We start from the raw sequence: 17,712 nt of genomic DNA on the forward strand, positions 1-17,712 counted from the left end.
ATATCTCAAACCCAGGTAAAGATGCAGCATTTTACTAACTTTTTGCGGCGAAATCGCGGGAATTTTGAAAAATTGCAAGCCCCCACAAATATCGCGGAGTTTGGTTGAATTTGCATTCATTATTGCGATCGCAAAATCGCAATTTCCTGGAGGGACTGACTAATAGATACCATTTGTTAGGAATAGGACCCATCTGTTGTGTCTGTGATGATTCACTTACTATTTGACTTGTGACCTCACCATAGCTGAACCGGATTGAGTTGGACTCGGTGAAGAAGCAGCTGGAAGAGCGCTGGAAGAGCATCCATAAGAAGCTGCAGGCCCAGCCGGCTCCAGAGTATGAAGTGGACGACGCTGCCGGCTTCAGGAAGTGAGGGAGAGCTCTGCACACACTTATCTCCATCAGAGCGCGTGCAGTGAAAACAGCATCCGTGAACAGGGAGTTAAGTGGCCCTTTGCTGGGAGATAGTGGGAACAGGGTATTGATTTGAAGGGGGTGCGAGAAGGGAATACACAGTGACATCTGTTCATTAAACCATGAGCTACAGCATCTGATATCTTATGATATCTTATATATCTACCACCAAAACTTCCAAACCTGCTGGAGTCAATGACTGATGACTGGCAAGATCCTTATGCCAGTCAGACGTGCCAACAGCATGTCTGCTCTCAGGCATCTCAACTGATCTCAGAACAGCTTCCTGTTTCTTCCTGCTCTTTCTGTCATAGACAACTTGTGGCCAGATTCCACTGCATCTCGTGTGACCGTCCCGTCGACATGCACACCTCAGGACCGTGAGTGAATAATACTTTACATTGTTTTTCTTTTTCTGACGGATAACATATTCTCTATGATAATCTCATATAGCACTCTGTCTATGTTATCTGCCTCCCCTGTGTATCTCGTGTCTTTTCTTTGATCTACGCTCGTCGTACTTTAATTATGCTGATGTTTGCCATGCCTGTTGTTTTGATCTGAGTATGGTCTTTAGAATGTTTGTCTCTTTTATGCACTGTACGATGGCCTTGGGTGTTCTGAAAATACATAATACAAATAAAATGTATTATTATTATTAGTATTATTATTATTATAACTATGTCAACTAAAGTTGTAGACTTTTAGCTGACAGTACTTGGAGTCAAGATATCTGTGCAAGCCACGTAGTGAAGAATGCTATAGGAAAGGGGGGGATGTAAAGTATTACAATAGAAGATAGCAAGTATTGTAGAACTGAAATGTCACTTCTATCTCTCTCTGTTCCTGGGGAATTGAAGGCACTTGGTGACGGTGCCCTCCACCCCTGGTCTCCCCTCGCACAAGTCCAACAGGCCCTACACTGTTTACGCCATGGAGCAGGTTCGTCAGCACTACAGGAGGTGAGACCAGCACACTGAGCACAGTTCATTACACCCTGCCTGATGCTCTCATGTCCTCTCCTCAGCAGCAGGTGGCGCAAGAGTCAAAATGCTTGACATCTTTATTGTGCAATTGAGGCAGCATTACACTGTCTACAGGAAGCTCTTAACCTGAATTGATTGTAATGAAAATATTTGATCAGAGTTCACACAGTTGCGTTATTATTATTTGTAGTAGTACTGTTAGTCGTGCATGCTACTGGATGGGTATAAATGCTGTTTCAAAAGCTTTTCCATCCTGCCAAGAATACAATTCTGGGGAAAACATTGAATACTTGTTAGTCTTTTCAATTTCTTTGGGCATGAAAATTATCAAATGTAAACATTTTAAACGATTACTGGCACAACATCCTGGCTATTGGCAGCTTCCATCCAAAAATATCTAGAATCGGCCTTCAAAAACCCTGAAACACCTCTGAGCCTGAAGAAGGGGACCAACCTGTGCAACTACGGGATAGCCCACAGGAGCCCACAGGAGCATGGAGCATCTTCAGAAGATCCACAGGGTGATCTGCAAGCAGATAGAGAGGGTGCAGAGCTGAGCCAGCCCCAACTGGTCAAACCACCAGGCAGACCACATCCTGGTGGTACCCACTTCCTGGTGCCCACCCAGCCTGAGCTCAGTGCAGAACAGCAGCCAGAGCAGGACACCGCAGTGAGTCAGGGCCAGGCAGGGGAGCAGGACAGTGTGGCTTACAGTAGATTAGTTGTAGATGTTGGTAACAAAAGATAAGATCAGATGAAAGTTTAATGATGCCTGAGGGGAAACTAGGTCATAGCAAATAGTAACAGGATACAGCAAAGTCAAGTAGAACATGAATAAGAATAATATAGCAGATGGGTGGTATTAAATCATAAAGGAAAGTTACAATACTACAACTATTACGGTAAGTAGAAATGAATGAATGAAACCTATGAACACAGACAGTATGAAGTACAGCATCTAGAGAGAGTGTGAGTCTTTCTCTATTATACACAGCATACAGGATGTGCAAAATGACTTCTTCACATTAGCTGCTACACATGTGCATAAAGGGAGTGGGTGCGCAGACATGTTGTCCAAATTATTCTCCTTACCAAATATATTCAGTTTTTACAGATGTAGATACTATGTAGCCTGGTATCCAGCCCCAGTGAATATGAATCGCTATGCAAATTCAATTCATAGGGGCTGGACATCAGGCTAGATACTGATACTGTAAGATATTGTAACATTGACTCAATACTGATAATAATAATTATAATAATATGACATCTCGCACCTCACCTTTCATCGCACCTTGCGTAACCTTTATTTAACCAGTTAAAAAATCCTGTTGAGGCCGAAGCCTCTTTTACAAGGCAGAACTGGCCAAGAAGGCGGAGAGGTTACACATCAGAAGTACATGAATGCATGTAAAAAAACAGAACAGTACAGAAGCAACAAAGACACCGACTACCAACAATTCACAATAGCAGAGTGTAAAACACAGCAGCACACTTAAGAGAACGAATATCAAAGTAGCAGATAAAAGTACAACATCATCCAGTTATAGAATTTTTATTTTTATTGCTCTTGTGTGGTTTTGATCTTGTGCCATGTTTCATATTGTGTTATTTTGCTCATGATTTATGTCCTGGTTCTGATCGTATGCTATGTTTCATGTTTCATATAGTATTATTTTGCTCATATTTATGTCCTGCGGAGCCTCTTGACATAAGAATTTCAGTGTTCTTGTGCTACCGGAGTGACAATAAACCTCTGGAATCGTGAATACTATGGGCAGAAGGTACAGATTTTGACATTATTAGCTGTTCACCTTTACAAAAAAACCTCCAGATTGATTAGTCAGAAAATGTGACCATGTGCGAAGATAGATAGATAGTTTATTAATCTCCTTGGGGAAATTCAGCTGTCCAGCAGCTCATACAGTATGATACAACACAGATTAAATGACAAGACACATTAGAAGAGAATGATAAAGTATACACAGGGATTAAAAACAGCGAGTCATAAAGAAAATAGTTAAAAATAAAATGAAATAATTTAATCAGATAAAAATGAACAAATAAAAAATATATAAAAAAAACTGCAGTCCAGTAGTGTAGTAAAAATCATAGAATTGCAATAGTTCCCCTTATTGCAGTCAAAACATGTATTGCACCAGAGTCTAGTAGTAGTTTGTGAGGTCAAAGCTTAGTCCAGATAGCCCGTGCCAGGTCACAAGCCCCTGCCACTGGCAGAGGTGTACTGTGGCTGTGGGGACAAAGACACATGTATTGTTGTCTCTTCTCATTCTCATTATTGTATTTATAGGTGGAGGTTGCACATGTACAAACAATGTGTCCAGAAATATGACTCGTATGAAGAGAGGGACAGAAAATGTGCAGATCAGAAACTGTGCAAGCCGATGTAAACAAGCACAGAAATGCACAAAAAGATCTAGAATGATGGCCACTGACGCCAAAAACAAAACCAAAAGTTTCCATCTCAATTGCCTGGATGTTTTTCAAGATAGCTGCTCTGTGTTTTCATGTTGTTTTTTCCTTCTGATGTTTCCTCTGTCTGAGCAGTGAGCGCATCCCGGAGATGTCAGACTACAGTAGTTACCTGTCCGTGTCGCGGAGCTGCGGGGGCAGTCACACCCTGACCTCCCCCAGCCGACGCTACACCCGCCTGCAGCACATCACACACTTCATCCAGACCGAGATGGAGGGACAGCCGCTGTCTGCGTCTCCGCTGAGATTTCAGGTATGAACGGATAGAGTTTAAACACGGTGGTACAGTGGTAAGCGCTGTCGCCTCACAGCTAGAAGGTCCTGGGTTCGATTCCCACCTGGGACGCTGTGAGCGCTGAAGGAGTGCGTGCCCGTCCGCATGTCCTCGAGTGCCCACCGCCGGGTGGGGTCATCAAAAGGGCCTTTCTGTGTGGAGTTTGCATGTTCTCCCCATGTTGCCCCCTGGGGGTTTCCTTCATATAGGAACCCCCACACCAAAACATTAAATATCCTGGTCGCTGAAGTGGTGCCTCCTCTGGTCGTTAGGGGCGCCTGTTCGGAGGGAGGAGAACTCGTTGGAATAGCGTGATCCTCCCACATGCTATGTCCTACCGGTTAAGCTTTCCCTGTCAGGTGAAAAGAAGCGGCTGGCTACTGCTCATGTCTCGGAGGAAGCATGGAGCCAGTTTGGGCTCTCCCCAGATCGGCAGAGGGTGGAGCAGCAACCAGGATAAATAAATTAAAATGTAGCACTAATGGGGGATAGAAATGGTATAAAAACAACTTTCTAGGCTGACATACATTCTGTATTAATGATGTTAAATCCTAGTCTACACAGCAAGTAGTCTCAAACTGCTGGAAGTTATGTAAGGAGGAAAAACGTCTCTGTAGATGACCAGTGGGAATTGCATCAACACCGTTATTTCCTACACAAGTCTCTGGGACAGGCATTGGGTGTTCAGTGCCTTGCTCAAGGGCACCTCAACAGTCATTTCTGAGGAAGTGGAAAGTGTTACGCGCATTTTCCAAGCTGGTCCAAGGATTCAAACCCTGAAACAAACCAAATCTTCCTCCCTGGGTTTGAGAGAATACGCTGTAACTAAGAAATGTTACAGATGGCTGTCTTAACAGCTGTCGTCTGTCTGTGTGTCGACCGGTCAGCCGGAGGAGGTTGATATCCTCGGACTGGACGGGCAAATTTACAAGGGCCGCCTGGACACCCGAGACAGCAGAAACGCAGACGCTAAACTACCTACGATTTCTTCCAAAGAGGGTACGTACAGCACGTTCTCTTTCAAATGTCTGTCTTTCTCACTGGATTATTTGAGACCATTTTATCGAATATCTATGATGTGAAATTAAATCAATTGCAGTTAAGGGCTTCCCATAGACAACCAGTGTTATATTAATTCTGCAATGAATACATCATCAAAGTGCATCATGTGTCATGTCACGGGTGGACGATGCTGACACATTTGTTTTCTCTTCCTTTTTCCTTGGTTTTTCTTCCATTTTCTCCCCAAATGCACTTGGTCAATTCCCCCTGCTGTCGCGGTTGTTGCTCCACCCCCTCTGCCGATGTGGGGAGAGTTGTAGACTAGCACATGCTTCCTCCGGCTCTGATACATGTGCATTCCCCAGCCGCTTCTTTTCACCGGACAGTGAGGAGTTTCACCAGCAGGACGTAGCATGTTGGAGGATCACGGTGTTCTCCCCAGTTCCGCTCCCCCCTGAACAGGCGCCCAGACCGACCAGAGGATTTGCTTGTGCAGCGACCAGGACTCATACCGCACCAGCTTCCCAGCTGCAGACACGGCCAATTGTGCCTGTATGGACGACCAACCCAGGAGGTAACATGGGGGCTCGAACCTGTGACCCTCGTGTTGGTAGGCAGGAAATGTACCGATGACGCCCGATACTTATTGTTTATTTGCACAAAGAAAATTAATAACAACAGATAGTACAAGTATCTTAATACAAAGAAAATGAATAACAACAGATAGTACAAGTATCTTAATACAAAGAAAATGAATAACAACAGATAGTACAAGTATCTTAATACAAAGAAAATCGTGCAGGTGAGGGAAAGAAACCCGGAGGGTCTTATAGAGTCTCACCTTATTTAAAAGAAAATCTAAACAAATTAAAGACTATTGATGAAAGAAAAACAAACAATCAAGACAATATATTTAAAACAATATAAAAGTTTAAAAAATATATACCGTATATAAAAGAGAAGAAAGGACGAGAAAAGAAAAAGCAAACTGGTGCACCAGCGGGTAAACCAATAAAATCAATCAATAAAATACCAATCAATCAATAATTACAGGGTTAGCAAATAATTTGCACTGCATTTCCTGTTTCTGACTTTTAAAATAAAAGCCAGCCTGATATATCATCAAACTGATATATCAGTGTAACCCGGTCTGTCAGATTGAATGCAGTACATCTATTCCTGCTGGTCTAGTCATACAAAACAAGCCGTCTCTTTCTCAGAAGCTTACTCAATGTTGACTCGAACACGTTTGTACTGCATGTGTGTGTGTGTGTGTGTCTGTGCGCGTGTCTGTCCGCGCGCGCATGTGTGTGTATGCGTGTGTGTGTGTGTGCATGCATGCGTGTCTGTGCGTGTGTGTGTGCATGCGTGTGTGTGTGTGTGTGTGTGTGTGTACATGCATGCATGCGTGTGTGTGCGTGTGTGTGTGTGTGTGTGTGTGTGTGTACATGCATGCGTGTGTGTGTTTGTGTGTGCGTGTGTGTGTGTGTGTGTGTGTGTGTGTGTGAAGGGGCAGAGGTGATGGATGTCCAGCGCTGACAGCTCAGATGCACTCCTCATGGTCAGCGAACACACCTCACGAGTGGCGCTCTTCCCCCCGGGGACCTGTTGCATAACGGGTGTGGGGCTAACGCCGGCCACATGGCGCTGTGTTATGGCTTTACACTCTGTGGCCTCGGCCCACTTCCTCCCTCCCTCTGAACTCACACTACTTCCTCCCTCCCTCTGAACTCACACTTTGTACTTCCTCCCTCTGCACTCACACTTTGTACTTCCTCCCTCTGCACTCACACTTTGTACTTCCTCCCTCTGCACTCACACTTTGTACTTCCTCCCTCTGCACTCACACTTTGTACTTCCTCCCTTCCTCTGCACTCACACTTTGTACTTCCTCCCTCCCTCTGCACTAACACTTTGTACTTCCTCCCTCTGCACTCACACTTTGTACTTCCTCCCTTCCTCTGCACTCACACTTTGTACTTCCTCCCTTCCTCTGCACTCACACTTTGTACTTCCTCCCTCCCTCTGCACTCACACTTTGTACTTCCTCCCTCTGCACTCACACTTTGTACTTCCTCCCTCTGCACTCACACTTTGTACTTCCTCCCTCTGCACTCACACTTTGTACTTCCTCCCTCTGAACTCACACTTTGTACTTCCTTCCTCTGCACTCACACTTTGTACTTCCTCCCTTCCTCTGCACTCACACTTTGTACTTCCTCTCTCCCTCTGCACTCACACTTTGTACTTCCTCCCTCTGCACTCACACTTTGTACTTCCTCCCTCTGAACTCACACTTTGTACTTCCTTCCTCTGCACTCACACTTTGTACTTCCTCCCTTCCTCTGCACTCACACTTTGTACTTCCTCTCTCCCTCTGAACTCACACTTTGTACTTCCTTCCTCTGCACTCACACTTTGTACTTCCTCCCTTCCTCTGCACTCACACTTTGTACTTCCTCTCTCCCTCTGCACTCACACTTTGTACTTCCTCCCTTCCTCTGCACTCACACTTTGTACTTCCTCTCTCCCTCTGCACTCACACTTTGTACTTCCTCCCTCTGAACTCACACTTTGTACTTCCTTCCTCTGCACTCACACTTTGTACTTCCTCTCTCCCTCTGCACTCACACTTTGTACTTCCTCTCTCCCTCTGCACTCACACTTTGTACTTCCTCCCTCCCTCTGAACTCACACTTTGTACTTCCTCTCTCCCTCTGAACTCACACTTTGTACTTCCTCTCTCCCTCTGAACTCACACTTTGTACTTCCTCTCTCCCTCTGCACTCACACTTTGTACTTCCTCTCTCCCTCTGAACTCACACTTTGTACTCCCTCCCTCTGCACTCACACTTTGTATTCCCTCCCTCCCTCTGAACTCGCACTTTGTACGAGAGGATGTGGGGGAGCAGAGAGGAAGGTACAGAGGAGGCTGCTGCTGTTTGGGAAGTGGAAAGTGGGAGCAACAGCAGAAACAGACAGAGAGAGATTGATGTGTGAGTTTGGGGAATAATGCAGGGCTTGTGGTTGTTTGGGATTTTTCATTTGAAGAGGATAGCATGCCTCTGTAAGGGTGATGAAGGACGAGCCGAGATAGTAGATAGACAGGGGCTGTTTGGTGAGGGAGGAGGAGACAGGGGCTGTTTGGTGATGGAGGAGGAGACAGGGACTGTTTGGTGATGGAGGAGGAGACAGGGACTGTTTGGTGAGGGAGGAGGAGACAGGGACTGTTTGGTGATGGAGGAGGAGACAGGGACTGTTTGGTGAGGGAGGAGGGGACAGGGGCTGTTTGGTGAGGGAGGAGGGGACAGGGACTGTTTGGTGAGGGAGGAGGAGACAGGGGCTGTTTGGTGAGGGAGGAGGAGACAGGGGCTGTTTGGTGAGGGAGGAGGAGACAGGGGCTGTTTGGTGATGGAGGAGGAGACAGGGACTGTTTGGTGAGGGAGGAGGGGACAGGGGCTGTTTGGTGAGGGAGGAGGAGACAGGGGCTGTTTGGTGAGGGAGGAGGAGACAGGGGCTGTTTGGTGATGGAGGAGGAGACAGGGACTGTTTGGTGAGGGAGGAGGAGACAGGGGCTGTTTGGTGAGGGAGGAGGAGACAGGGGCTGTTTGGTGATGGAGGAGGAGACAGGGACTGTTTGGTGAGGGAGGAGGGGACAGGGGCTGTTTGGTGAGGGAGGAGGGGACAGGGACTGTTTGGTGAGGGAGGAGGAGACAGGGACTGTTTGGTGAGGGAGGAGGAGACAGGGGCTGTTTGGTGAGGGAGGAGGAGACAGGGGCTGTTTGGTGATGGAGGAGGAGACAGGGACTGTTTGGTGAGGGAGGAGGGGACAGGGGCTGTTTGGTGAGGGAGGAGGGGACAGGGACTGTTTGGTGAGGGAGGAGGAGACAGGGACTGTTTGGTGAGGGAGGAGGAGACAGGGACTGTTTGGTGAGGGAGGGGGATGTTTTGTGTTGAAATGGTGGCGTGGCAGAGTCTGGGAGGCAGCAGCCCAGCAAGCATTTTAGGGAGCGTGACCTGCAGGGGGCAGCCAAGTTCAACCTCTACCCCGTTTTCACAACATGACATTATGGCACAGTGGAGATTCATATTAAAACGCCTTTGGAAAACTTTGATATAAACCGATATCAGAAAGATACTCGGACCCTGATTTCACAAAACAATACGATTATTATTGTTTCAACTGTCATTTTGGCTATATTTAGACCAGTGCAGGCCGTCATATCGACATGTATTCAATGTCAAAATGGTTGCTGGGAAGCTGAAGGGAAGGAAATAAGCTGGGCGTGCGCTGCAGAGAGGGCAGTGGGGGAGAGAGGGCAGTGGGGGGAGAGGGAGCAGTGGGGGAGAGAGGGCAGTGGAGGGGAGAGGGCAGTGGGGGGAGAGGGAGCAGTGGGGGAGAGAGGGCAGTGGGGGGGAGAGAGGGCGGTGGGGGGGGAGAGAGGGCAGTGGGGGGAGAGAGGGCAGTGGGGGGGAGAGAGGGCGGTGGGGGGGAGAGAGGGCGGTGGGGGGGAGAGGGCAGTGGAGGGGAGAGGGCAGTGGGGGGAGAGAGGGCAGTGGGGGGGAGAGAGGGCAGTGGGGGGAGAGAGGGCAGTGGGGGGGGAGAGGGCAGTGGGGGGAGAGAGGGCAGTGGGGGGGAGAGAGGGCAGTGGGGGGAGAGAGGGCGGTGGGGGGGAGAGAGGGCGGTGGGGGGGAGAGAGGGCAGTGGGGGGAGAGAGGGCAGTGTGGGAGAGAGGGCAGTGGGGGGGAGAGAGGGCAGTGGGGGGAGAGAGGGCAGTGGGGGGAGAGAGGGCAGTGGGGGGGAGAGGGGCAGTGGGGGGAGAGAGGGCAGTGGGGGGGGGGAGGGCAGTGGGGGGAGAGAGGGCAGTGGGGGAGAGAGGGCAGTGGGGGAGAGAGGGCAGTGGAGGGCAGTGGGGGAGAGAGGGCAGTGGAGGGGAGAGGGCAGTGGGGGAGAGAGGGCAGTTGGAGAGAGAGGGCAGTGGGGGGCAGAGGGCAGTGTGGGGGAGAGAGGGCAGTGGGGGGAGAGAGGGCAGTGGGGGAGAGAGGGCAGTGGGGGGAGAGAGGGCAGTGGGGGGAGAGAGGGCAGTGGAGGGCAGTGGGGAGAGAGGGCAGTGGAGGGCAGTGGGGGAGAGAGGGCAGTGGAGGGCAGTGGGGGAGAGAGGGCAGTGGAGGGGAGAGGGCAGTGGGAGAGAGAGGGCAGTGGGGGGCAGAGGGCAGTGTGGGGGAGAGAGGGCAGTGGGGGGAGAGAGGGCAGTGGGGGAGAGAGGGCAGTGGGGAGAGAGAGGGCAGTGGGAGAGAGAGGGCAGTGGGGGGGGAGAGGGCAGTGTGGGGGAGAGAGGGCAGTGTGGGAGAGAGGGCAGTGTGGGGGAGAGGGCAGTGTGGGAGAGAGAGCAGTGGGGGGAGAGAGGGCAGTGGGGGAGAGAGGGCAGTGTGGGAGAGAGGGCAGTGTGGGGAGAGATGGCAGTGGGGGAGAGAGGGCAGTGTGGGAGAGAGGGCAGTGTGGGAGAGAGGGCAGTGTGGGGGAGAGGGCAGTGTGGGGGAGAGGGCAGTGTGGGAGAGAGCAGTGGGGGGAGAGGGCAGTGTGGGAGAGAGGGCAGTGGGGGAGAGAGGGCAGTGGGGGAGAGAGGGCAGTGTGGGAGAGAGGGCAGTGTGGGAGAGAGGGCAGTGTGGGGGAGAGAGGGCAGTGTGGGGGGAGAGGGCAGTGTGGGGGAGAGGGCAGTGTGGGAGAGATGGCAGTGGGGGAGAGAGGGCAGTGTGGGGGGAGAGGGCAGTGTGGGGGAGAGGGCAGTGTGGGAGAGATGGCAGTGGGGGAGAGATGGCAGTGGGGGAGAGAGGGCAGTGTGGGGGGATGAGGAGGACTGGTCTAATGTTCCCTCCTGGAAAGAGAAGCAACCCTTATGGAGTTGCGTAACAGCAGGGCCGGTCTGCAACATCCTGCAGGAATAACAGAGCTGAGGAAATGAAATGCTGCCGGCTCCATCACAAAGGCCAGAAATCCCAAGCTGTAGAGGTCAGAGGTCACACCGAGGTGTCTGTGTGCTGATGCACGAGGCCGACCAGGCGTCGAGCGCTCAGCGCCGTTCATCTCAGATAGAATGCCGTGTGTTTCATGACATATTGTTGTAGAATGGATCAATGGACTGGGATTGGACAGGTAACATTTGGAAAAGGGGGTAAAGAAAAAGAACGATCAATACTACATTAGCTGTCTATGGGAAGACCTTAACCTGAACTGACATTTTCATTGGACAAGTCTGACTCTGCACAAAAATGTGCTTCTTCGTATTATTATTATTCCTCCTTTGGTTTCAATAGAGATTGTTTAGATGTTGAACATCAGTGCCAAAATATCAGCAACTTCAGTCGTAAAGTGTCAAACTATTGGAGTTAAAAAATCAGCCTGTGGTCAAAACAAAGCCTGAGAAGTTTATATTAAAACAATAAGCCCCGAGCAACATACAGACGCAGCAGCACACAGATGATGTGTGGCGCAGTAATACTGTGATGCGTCACAGGTGTGTGTTTATAGACTATCTTACAACGGCTTTGAACGCGGCGCCGCTCGACCAATCAGAATCAAGGCCCGGAAGTATCCGTTTTATAAAAAGAGTGACTTCACACCTGGTGAAACACATAACAGTGCTTGTCTGCGCTTTGCCTTTGCCCTGTTAAACGTGATTTACGAGGACAACTGTGGTTGAGCCTGTATTTTGGGTAAGAGTTGGAAATGTCAAGGATGGCTAAGGTGTAGTCGTTTGGGGTAAGTTGTTAGTTGTTAACCCGTGTCAGGACTGACGTGCCATGCTGGTCCTGTGCTGTGACGACTGCAGGCATGTGCAGGAGTAAAGACAAAGCCAAGCGTCTCCCGTCCCACAAGTCTGTCAGTCCTCCTGAGGCTGGACATGGACTTCCTGTTCACCCCAACAGTGCCAAGAGCCAGCGCAGCCGCTCAGGTCAGACACACGCACACACACGCGCACACAGAGACAGAAACACACGCACACACACACACACACACACACAGACAGACAGACACAGACACACACACAGAGAGACACAGACGCACACACACACACACACACAGAGACAGAGACAGAGACAGACACACACTCACACCCCATTTACACCTGATTTTTTAAATGTGACCATTATCCAGATCACTTGTCTGGATACAGGTCGCATTTAAAAAAAAACAGGTGTGAATGGGGTGAAAGAGACAACAGGAACCAAAGCAAACGAATATAAAACAGAAATAAGTTGAACACTTACAGAGATGATCAAAACAATAAAAAGCTAGGTAAAAAGAATTTTAAAGGAACAGTTCACCCAAAAATGAAAATTCTGCCATCATCCACTCATGCCTGTTGAACCACAGGTGAAGTTTGTCCATATAACACAGGGAGGTTGCCAGCATGAGAGAGAGGGAACAGCTCCCCATTCACTTCAGTACAGTACAACTGAATATATGGACACATTTCACCTGTGTTTCAACTAGCATAGGCTGAGTAGATCATGAACTGTTCCTTTATGACATGTTCAGCAAAAGGAGGAAGACTCCTTTCCTGTGTGCAGTTTGAATGTTCTCCCCTTGTTTTGCTGGGTTTACCCCCGGCCTGAGTCCAGAGACATGCAGGTCAGGTGGAGTGGACACTCTAAATTGCCCATGGGTGTGAATTGTGCGAGTGTGGGATAGGAAAATGAATGTCTTGTGTCACACTGTCCTATCTTGGCATGTTAACCCTTCACACCCCTCGCCTCACCTCTCAAAACGTTCTGTCCCGTTTGTCCCCTCAGCCTCCAGCAGCTCGGGGCGGGACTGGCCCGTGTCCCCTCTCGGCTCTGCGTCCCAGAGCTCCTTCACCCAGGCACTGGCCCCAGCAGACAGCGACTCCTGCCAGGAGGAGCCTGTCTCCAACCTGTAGGGGGCGATGTGGAGCATCCTACTTTCTTTTCTTTCTTTTTTTCATAAACTGCTGCAGAGACCAGGTAGTGTGCTCTCCAGTTTGTGATGGAGCCAAAGTCAGTGAATTTTTGGTAGGTGCATAAAGTCATAATAAAATTATTATTATTATTATTATTATCATCATCAGGTGTGACACTGGAGGAGGTTTTTGTCTTGTGTTGCTGTGGTGGACAGACTGCTCCAACTGTTTACTTTTGAATCCAAGAATTCTAAATGTAATATGTCTTTTCACACTCATAAACAGTATTTACAGTACAAATGATCTTTGACATCCTCATTTATTTGATTTGATTGATTTGTTACTCGTGGTGTTTCTGCAATTCACACAGATGGACACTGCATCATGTGTCATCATTCAGAAACCACACAAAAAAGGATCAAATATACGGAAGATGAACACTCCAACTTACTTCCTTTTCAAATTTTTCTTCTCGCCAATTCTCAATGGCTTCCTTGTTTTGCTCGGGAGTAAAAGAAAATCTTTAATTTTTTTGCCGATTTTTTTTTTACATTTGTTGTCTGCACAGCTCACCACACAACAGCTTTTAGCTATGTTTAATTCAAGGAAAATGCCGCCGGTGTGTGGAAGTGAATGGAGAGCTTTCCCCCGTGATGGGCGTGGCCTATTTCATGCAGTGTCTCTATCGCATGTCAATCAAACAGTGGGGGCTGTGACCTTGGATTTCCTGTCAATGCAGGTAGGCGATCTACCAGACTGTCTAGAAGAGACAATGGAAAAACTTTCATGAATTGGAGCTTAGGTTCAATCACTATAATTGCCAATAAATATACCTTACACACATGCTGCAGAGAAGAAAATACTGTCTCTGCTGTTCATAAACATCGACAGGATATATAGGCTGTCACGGTCTGACAATGGAGAACACCTGCAGCCCAGAGGGAGAAAAAGCAGGCGGGCTCATAAAAAAAAAACGACCCGACATGTCGTTCCCTTCAAACGTCAGTATGTCACGGCACTTCAGTACCGTCACAGGCCTGCCTTCCTCGGCATCTGTCACCTCCCAGTACTATTACTACAACTGCACATGTTCAGAGTGAGTGTGACAGCAGAGCAGCATAAACCTGAGAGGAGGAGCCGAGCTGTCGGAGAGGAGAGAGGCGGGGGCGATTCCTTGAAATAAGGTTGCGGGCGGCTTGCACCAAATTATTTCCCATCACTGAAGAATGCGGTTTTAATTTATGTCGAGAGAGAGAGAGACGGTAACGCTTGTAAACCAAAGTGTATGGAGAGGTTACATGTGTGTGAGCGAGCACACTTTGTTCATAAATGACTTGTCTTTGTTTTTGGAGAAGGTAGATTATTGTTGTGACTCGGCTCTCTCGTATCCATGACTGAGTGTAAAACTTGTTTATTCCAAGTCCAATCAACCATGTGTTGAAATGGCAAATAAAGTTCTATCTTATTCCTCACTGACTTCTTCACATGAATTTTGTTGCTCTTTACACAAATTAGCTTTTTTCCCCCTCTTTGTTGGAAGTGTTATTATTGGAAAACAAGTGTCCCCAGACCTTCCTCAACATCACATTCAAGGACCTTTCAATGACCTTTTCCCCAAATAGTCCAGTAAAAATGTCACTTGACCTCACACTAATTGCAACAAAACCAAACTCAACTGATTTTGTATCAATATGTCCTCAATGAAGGAAAAAATGTGTTAAGGAAATGTATGAAGGGAAATTTTTGAAAATGACCCATATGATGCTACCAAAAACGTTTATTTTTTAACATTTGTTTTTATTTTTTTTCTCCTTTCCATAGGCTACCATCATATTTAGGTCATTTTCAAAACTTTCCCTTCATACATTTCCTTAACACTTTTTTTCCTTCATTGAGGACATATTGAGGATACAAAATCAGTTGAGTTTGGTTTTGTTGCAATTAGTGTGAGGTTGACCCACATATTTGCGTAAAATGCCTGGACTAAAATGACACGGCAGTTTGAGACATGGATCAAGGTTAATTACCGTTACAACAATAAGAGTTTTTATGATGAGAACTAGCAGAGGCTCACAGAGAAAGAGAGAGGCTTGAATGTGTTAACACTTCTCAACTGTGCTGGATGTGTTAGTGATGGCAGACTGTGGTCTCCTGCCTTCTCTAACAGCACTGCAAAAAATCAATACTGTGGAGATGTTATGCTACCCTCAATTCAAGCACATGCCAAGGAGCCCATGTTTATTTCCACAAACATTTAAGGCCTTGATTCGTTTTCTTTTTTCAAATTCACAAACTTTCAAGGACCCGTGGGAACCCTGGGTCCCCCCCCCCCCCCCCCCCCCGCCCGCCCTATTTAAAGCAGTCATGCTAGGACACTTGGGTCACACACACTATCAGTTTCACACCAACTGGGTTTGTGCTCCGCCTCCAACCACATCCTTCCTCGATCAACAGCTTTACTACTCGTCCTTTACAAGGAAGCGTCACTTCAACGTTTCCCAACCACAATTGTTTTTCTTTTTTTTTGTATACGTGTTCTTCTCAACCGACAAAAGTGCGATGAAAGCCTTCGGCAGTGAACGACCAGCTGAAACAACAAAGTAGCAGATCATACCTTGTTTTATTAAACATATAAATACACATTTTTAACAGAAGAAACGGAACACAAAGTACTCGAGAGAAATCTATATCAAAAGAGCCATGGATTAGAACAGAATGAATTTCTGAGGGTCCATGAGAAAGTACACCGTTATCCAAGTGATGTTTGCACACTTGATCAGAGCAAAGTTTCCATCCAGAGACCCCAGGAAATCTTGAATGGGAGGTAAAATATCGGCATGAACATAAACAAAAAGAGTGGTAGGGACTATCGGATGCTGATTATCATGTTTATAAAGGAAATTGACAACTTGGATATCACAACGGTACCAACCCAACCACCCCAAGACACACTGACTGACTGGTCATTCCTGCCCTGAAAGGTGAGCAGGTGCAAAGATATGACTGGGAAATGATAACTGGGGGGAAACAACTGACGCATGGAGGAAATAGTTGATTGTCTGTGTGGAGATGTGAAAAACAATTGGTAAAAAAAAAAAAAGTGTCTGAAAAGATTGCTTTCTGCTTCCCATTACAACCTGATGTCAATATCCTCTCCCTCTTTCTAAAATCGTGATCAGAACATGACTTGTGACCGAGCAAAAACCTTTTGTCTTTCACAATCAAAAGTCACTATTGATCTAAGCGGTGGTTTGTTCTCGTGTGACGTGTGCGTGGGATCTTGTGCCGCACGCAGTGCAAGGCGGCTCAAAGAGTCTGGAAACCCCTGGCTGAGAGATCGCTTCAAGGTTTTTCACCGGATATTTATTACCGTGTAAACTTGATCTGAACGAATCCCTTGGGGATTCGCTGAGTCACCTGGACAACAGAACTCGTGTCGTCTCCCAGCATTTAAAAAATAATTAAATAAGACACACATTTCGCCTGTCCGTCGAGCCGTGCTGCAACGCCCTTTTCTTTTGGCAGGAATCACCAGTGTGAAGCACCGGCGCACTTTCTACTCCCATTGATCCTGTTGCTGTAGTAAAGAATACATTGATGTGGGGGCGGGGCTTCTCCCATTCAGAGGTAGGAGTGGTTGAGCTTCTGCAGGTTGTGTGGAAAATCACTGAGTTGGGCCTCTCTTTACCCCCTCTCTCTACCCCCCCCCCAATCTACGTCCAAATATTCAGATTAACGTTTCGCGCCAGACCGTCACCGGTGTGACCGAGTTCTAGGTTTTTGCACTTTGTTGTGTGTGTGTTTTGGCTGAGGCTTTATTTACAAGATTCCCCCAATGACTGTCAAAACGGCCTTGAATTATCAAACTATTATATCATCTTTGATATTATCATTTGAATGATCAAAAGAAGGGAAAGGAGGACATTGCTCTGCCCTGCCTTGTCGATGAGGAAAGACAAACAGAAACCCCCCCCCCCCCAAAAGTTCTTGCTGAATCGCCGAGTGTTGCCTTATTGGCCAACAAGCCTACGTGACATCATTACCCCCCCGCACAAAGTCTCTCCTATGACAAGTCATAGGGTGAAATTATTCCATTATAAAAAACAACAACAAAATAAAAGGACAATATAAATGTGCCAGCTCTCTCTCATCTGGCTGCAACGTCAGTCAAATCATCAAATTATTGCCAAGCTTCTCCGTTCCTGCAACCGCACCGACGAAGCCGTCCAATCACATTCCTCTTCCCAGTCCATCTCTGTTCGGCATGCGTTTCCCGACACGTTCCCAAAAACCTCAGGTTCTAGTGTCCGCACATGGAGCCCCCCGCCTCTCCGATACAAGAACATGCCACGCAGCCGCCGCGTCGAGTCTCACTGTGCTTAGCCCTCCTGAGGCTATGAATGAAACTCAACCTTGCGGCCGCAGCGTTAAACATGATCTATAATCCTGTACTGTACACACAATTCCTACCACAAAATAATATGCGTAGAAACATATTTTTTTTGCTCGGGCCTTTTTCCATCATCCCAAAAACCATCCAAACCGCTGCGATTTGAACCAGTCCCGTCCTTGTCGTCTGCTGGTTATTGCCGAATTCCTGTCAGATTGCTGGAACGTTTC

The sequence above is a fragment of the Poromitra crassiceps genome (genome assembly GCF_964638095.1).
Source record: "Poromitra crassiceps genome assembly, chromosome: 13".
In the NCBI taxonomy this organism is placed as follows: Eukaryota; Metazoa; Chordata; class Actinopteri; order Beryciformes; family Melamphaidae; genus Poromitra; species Poromitra crassiceps.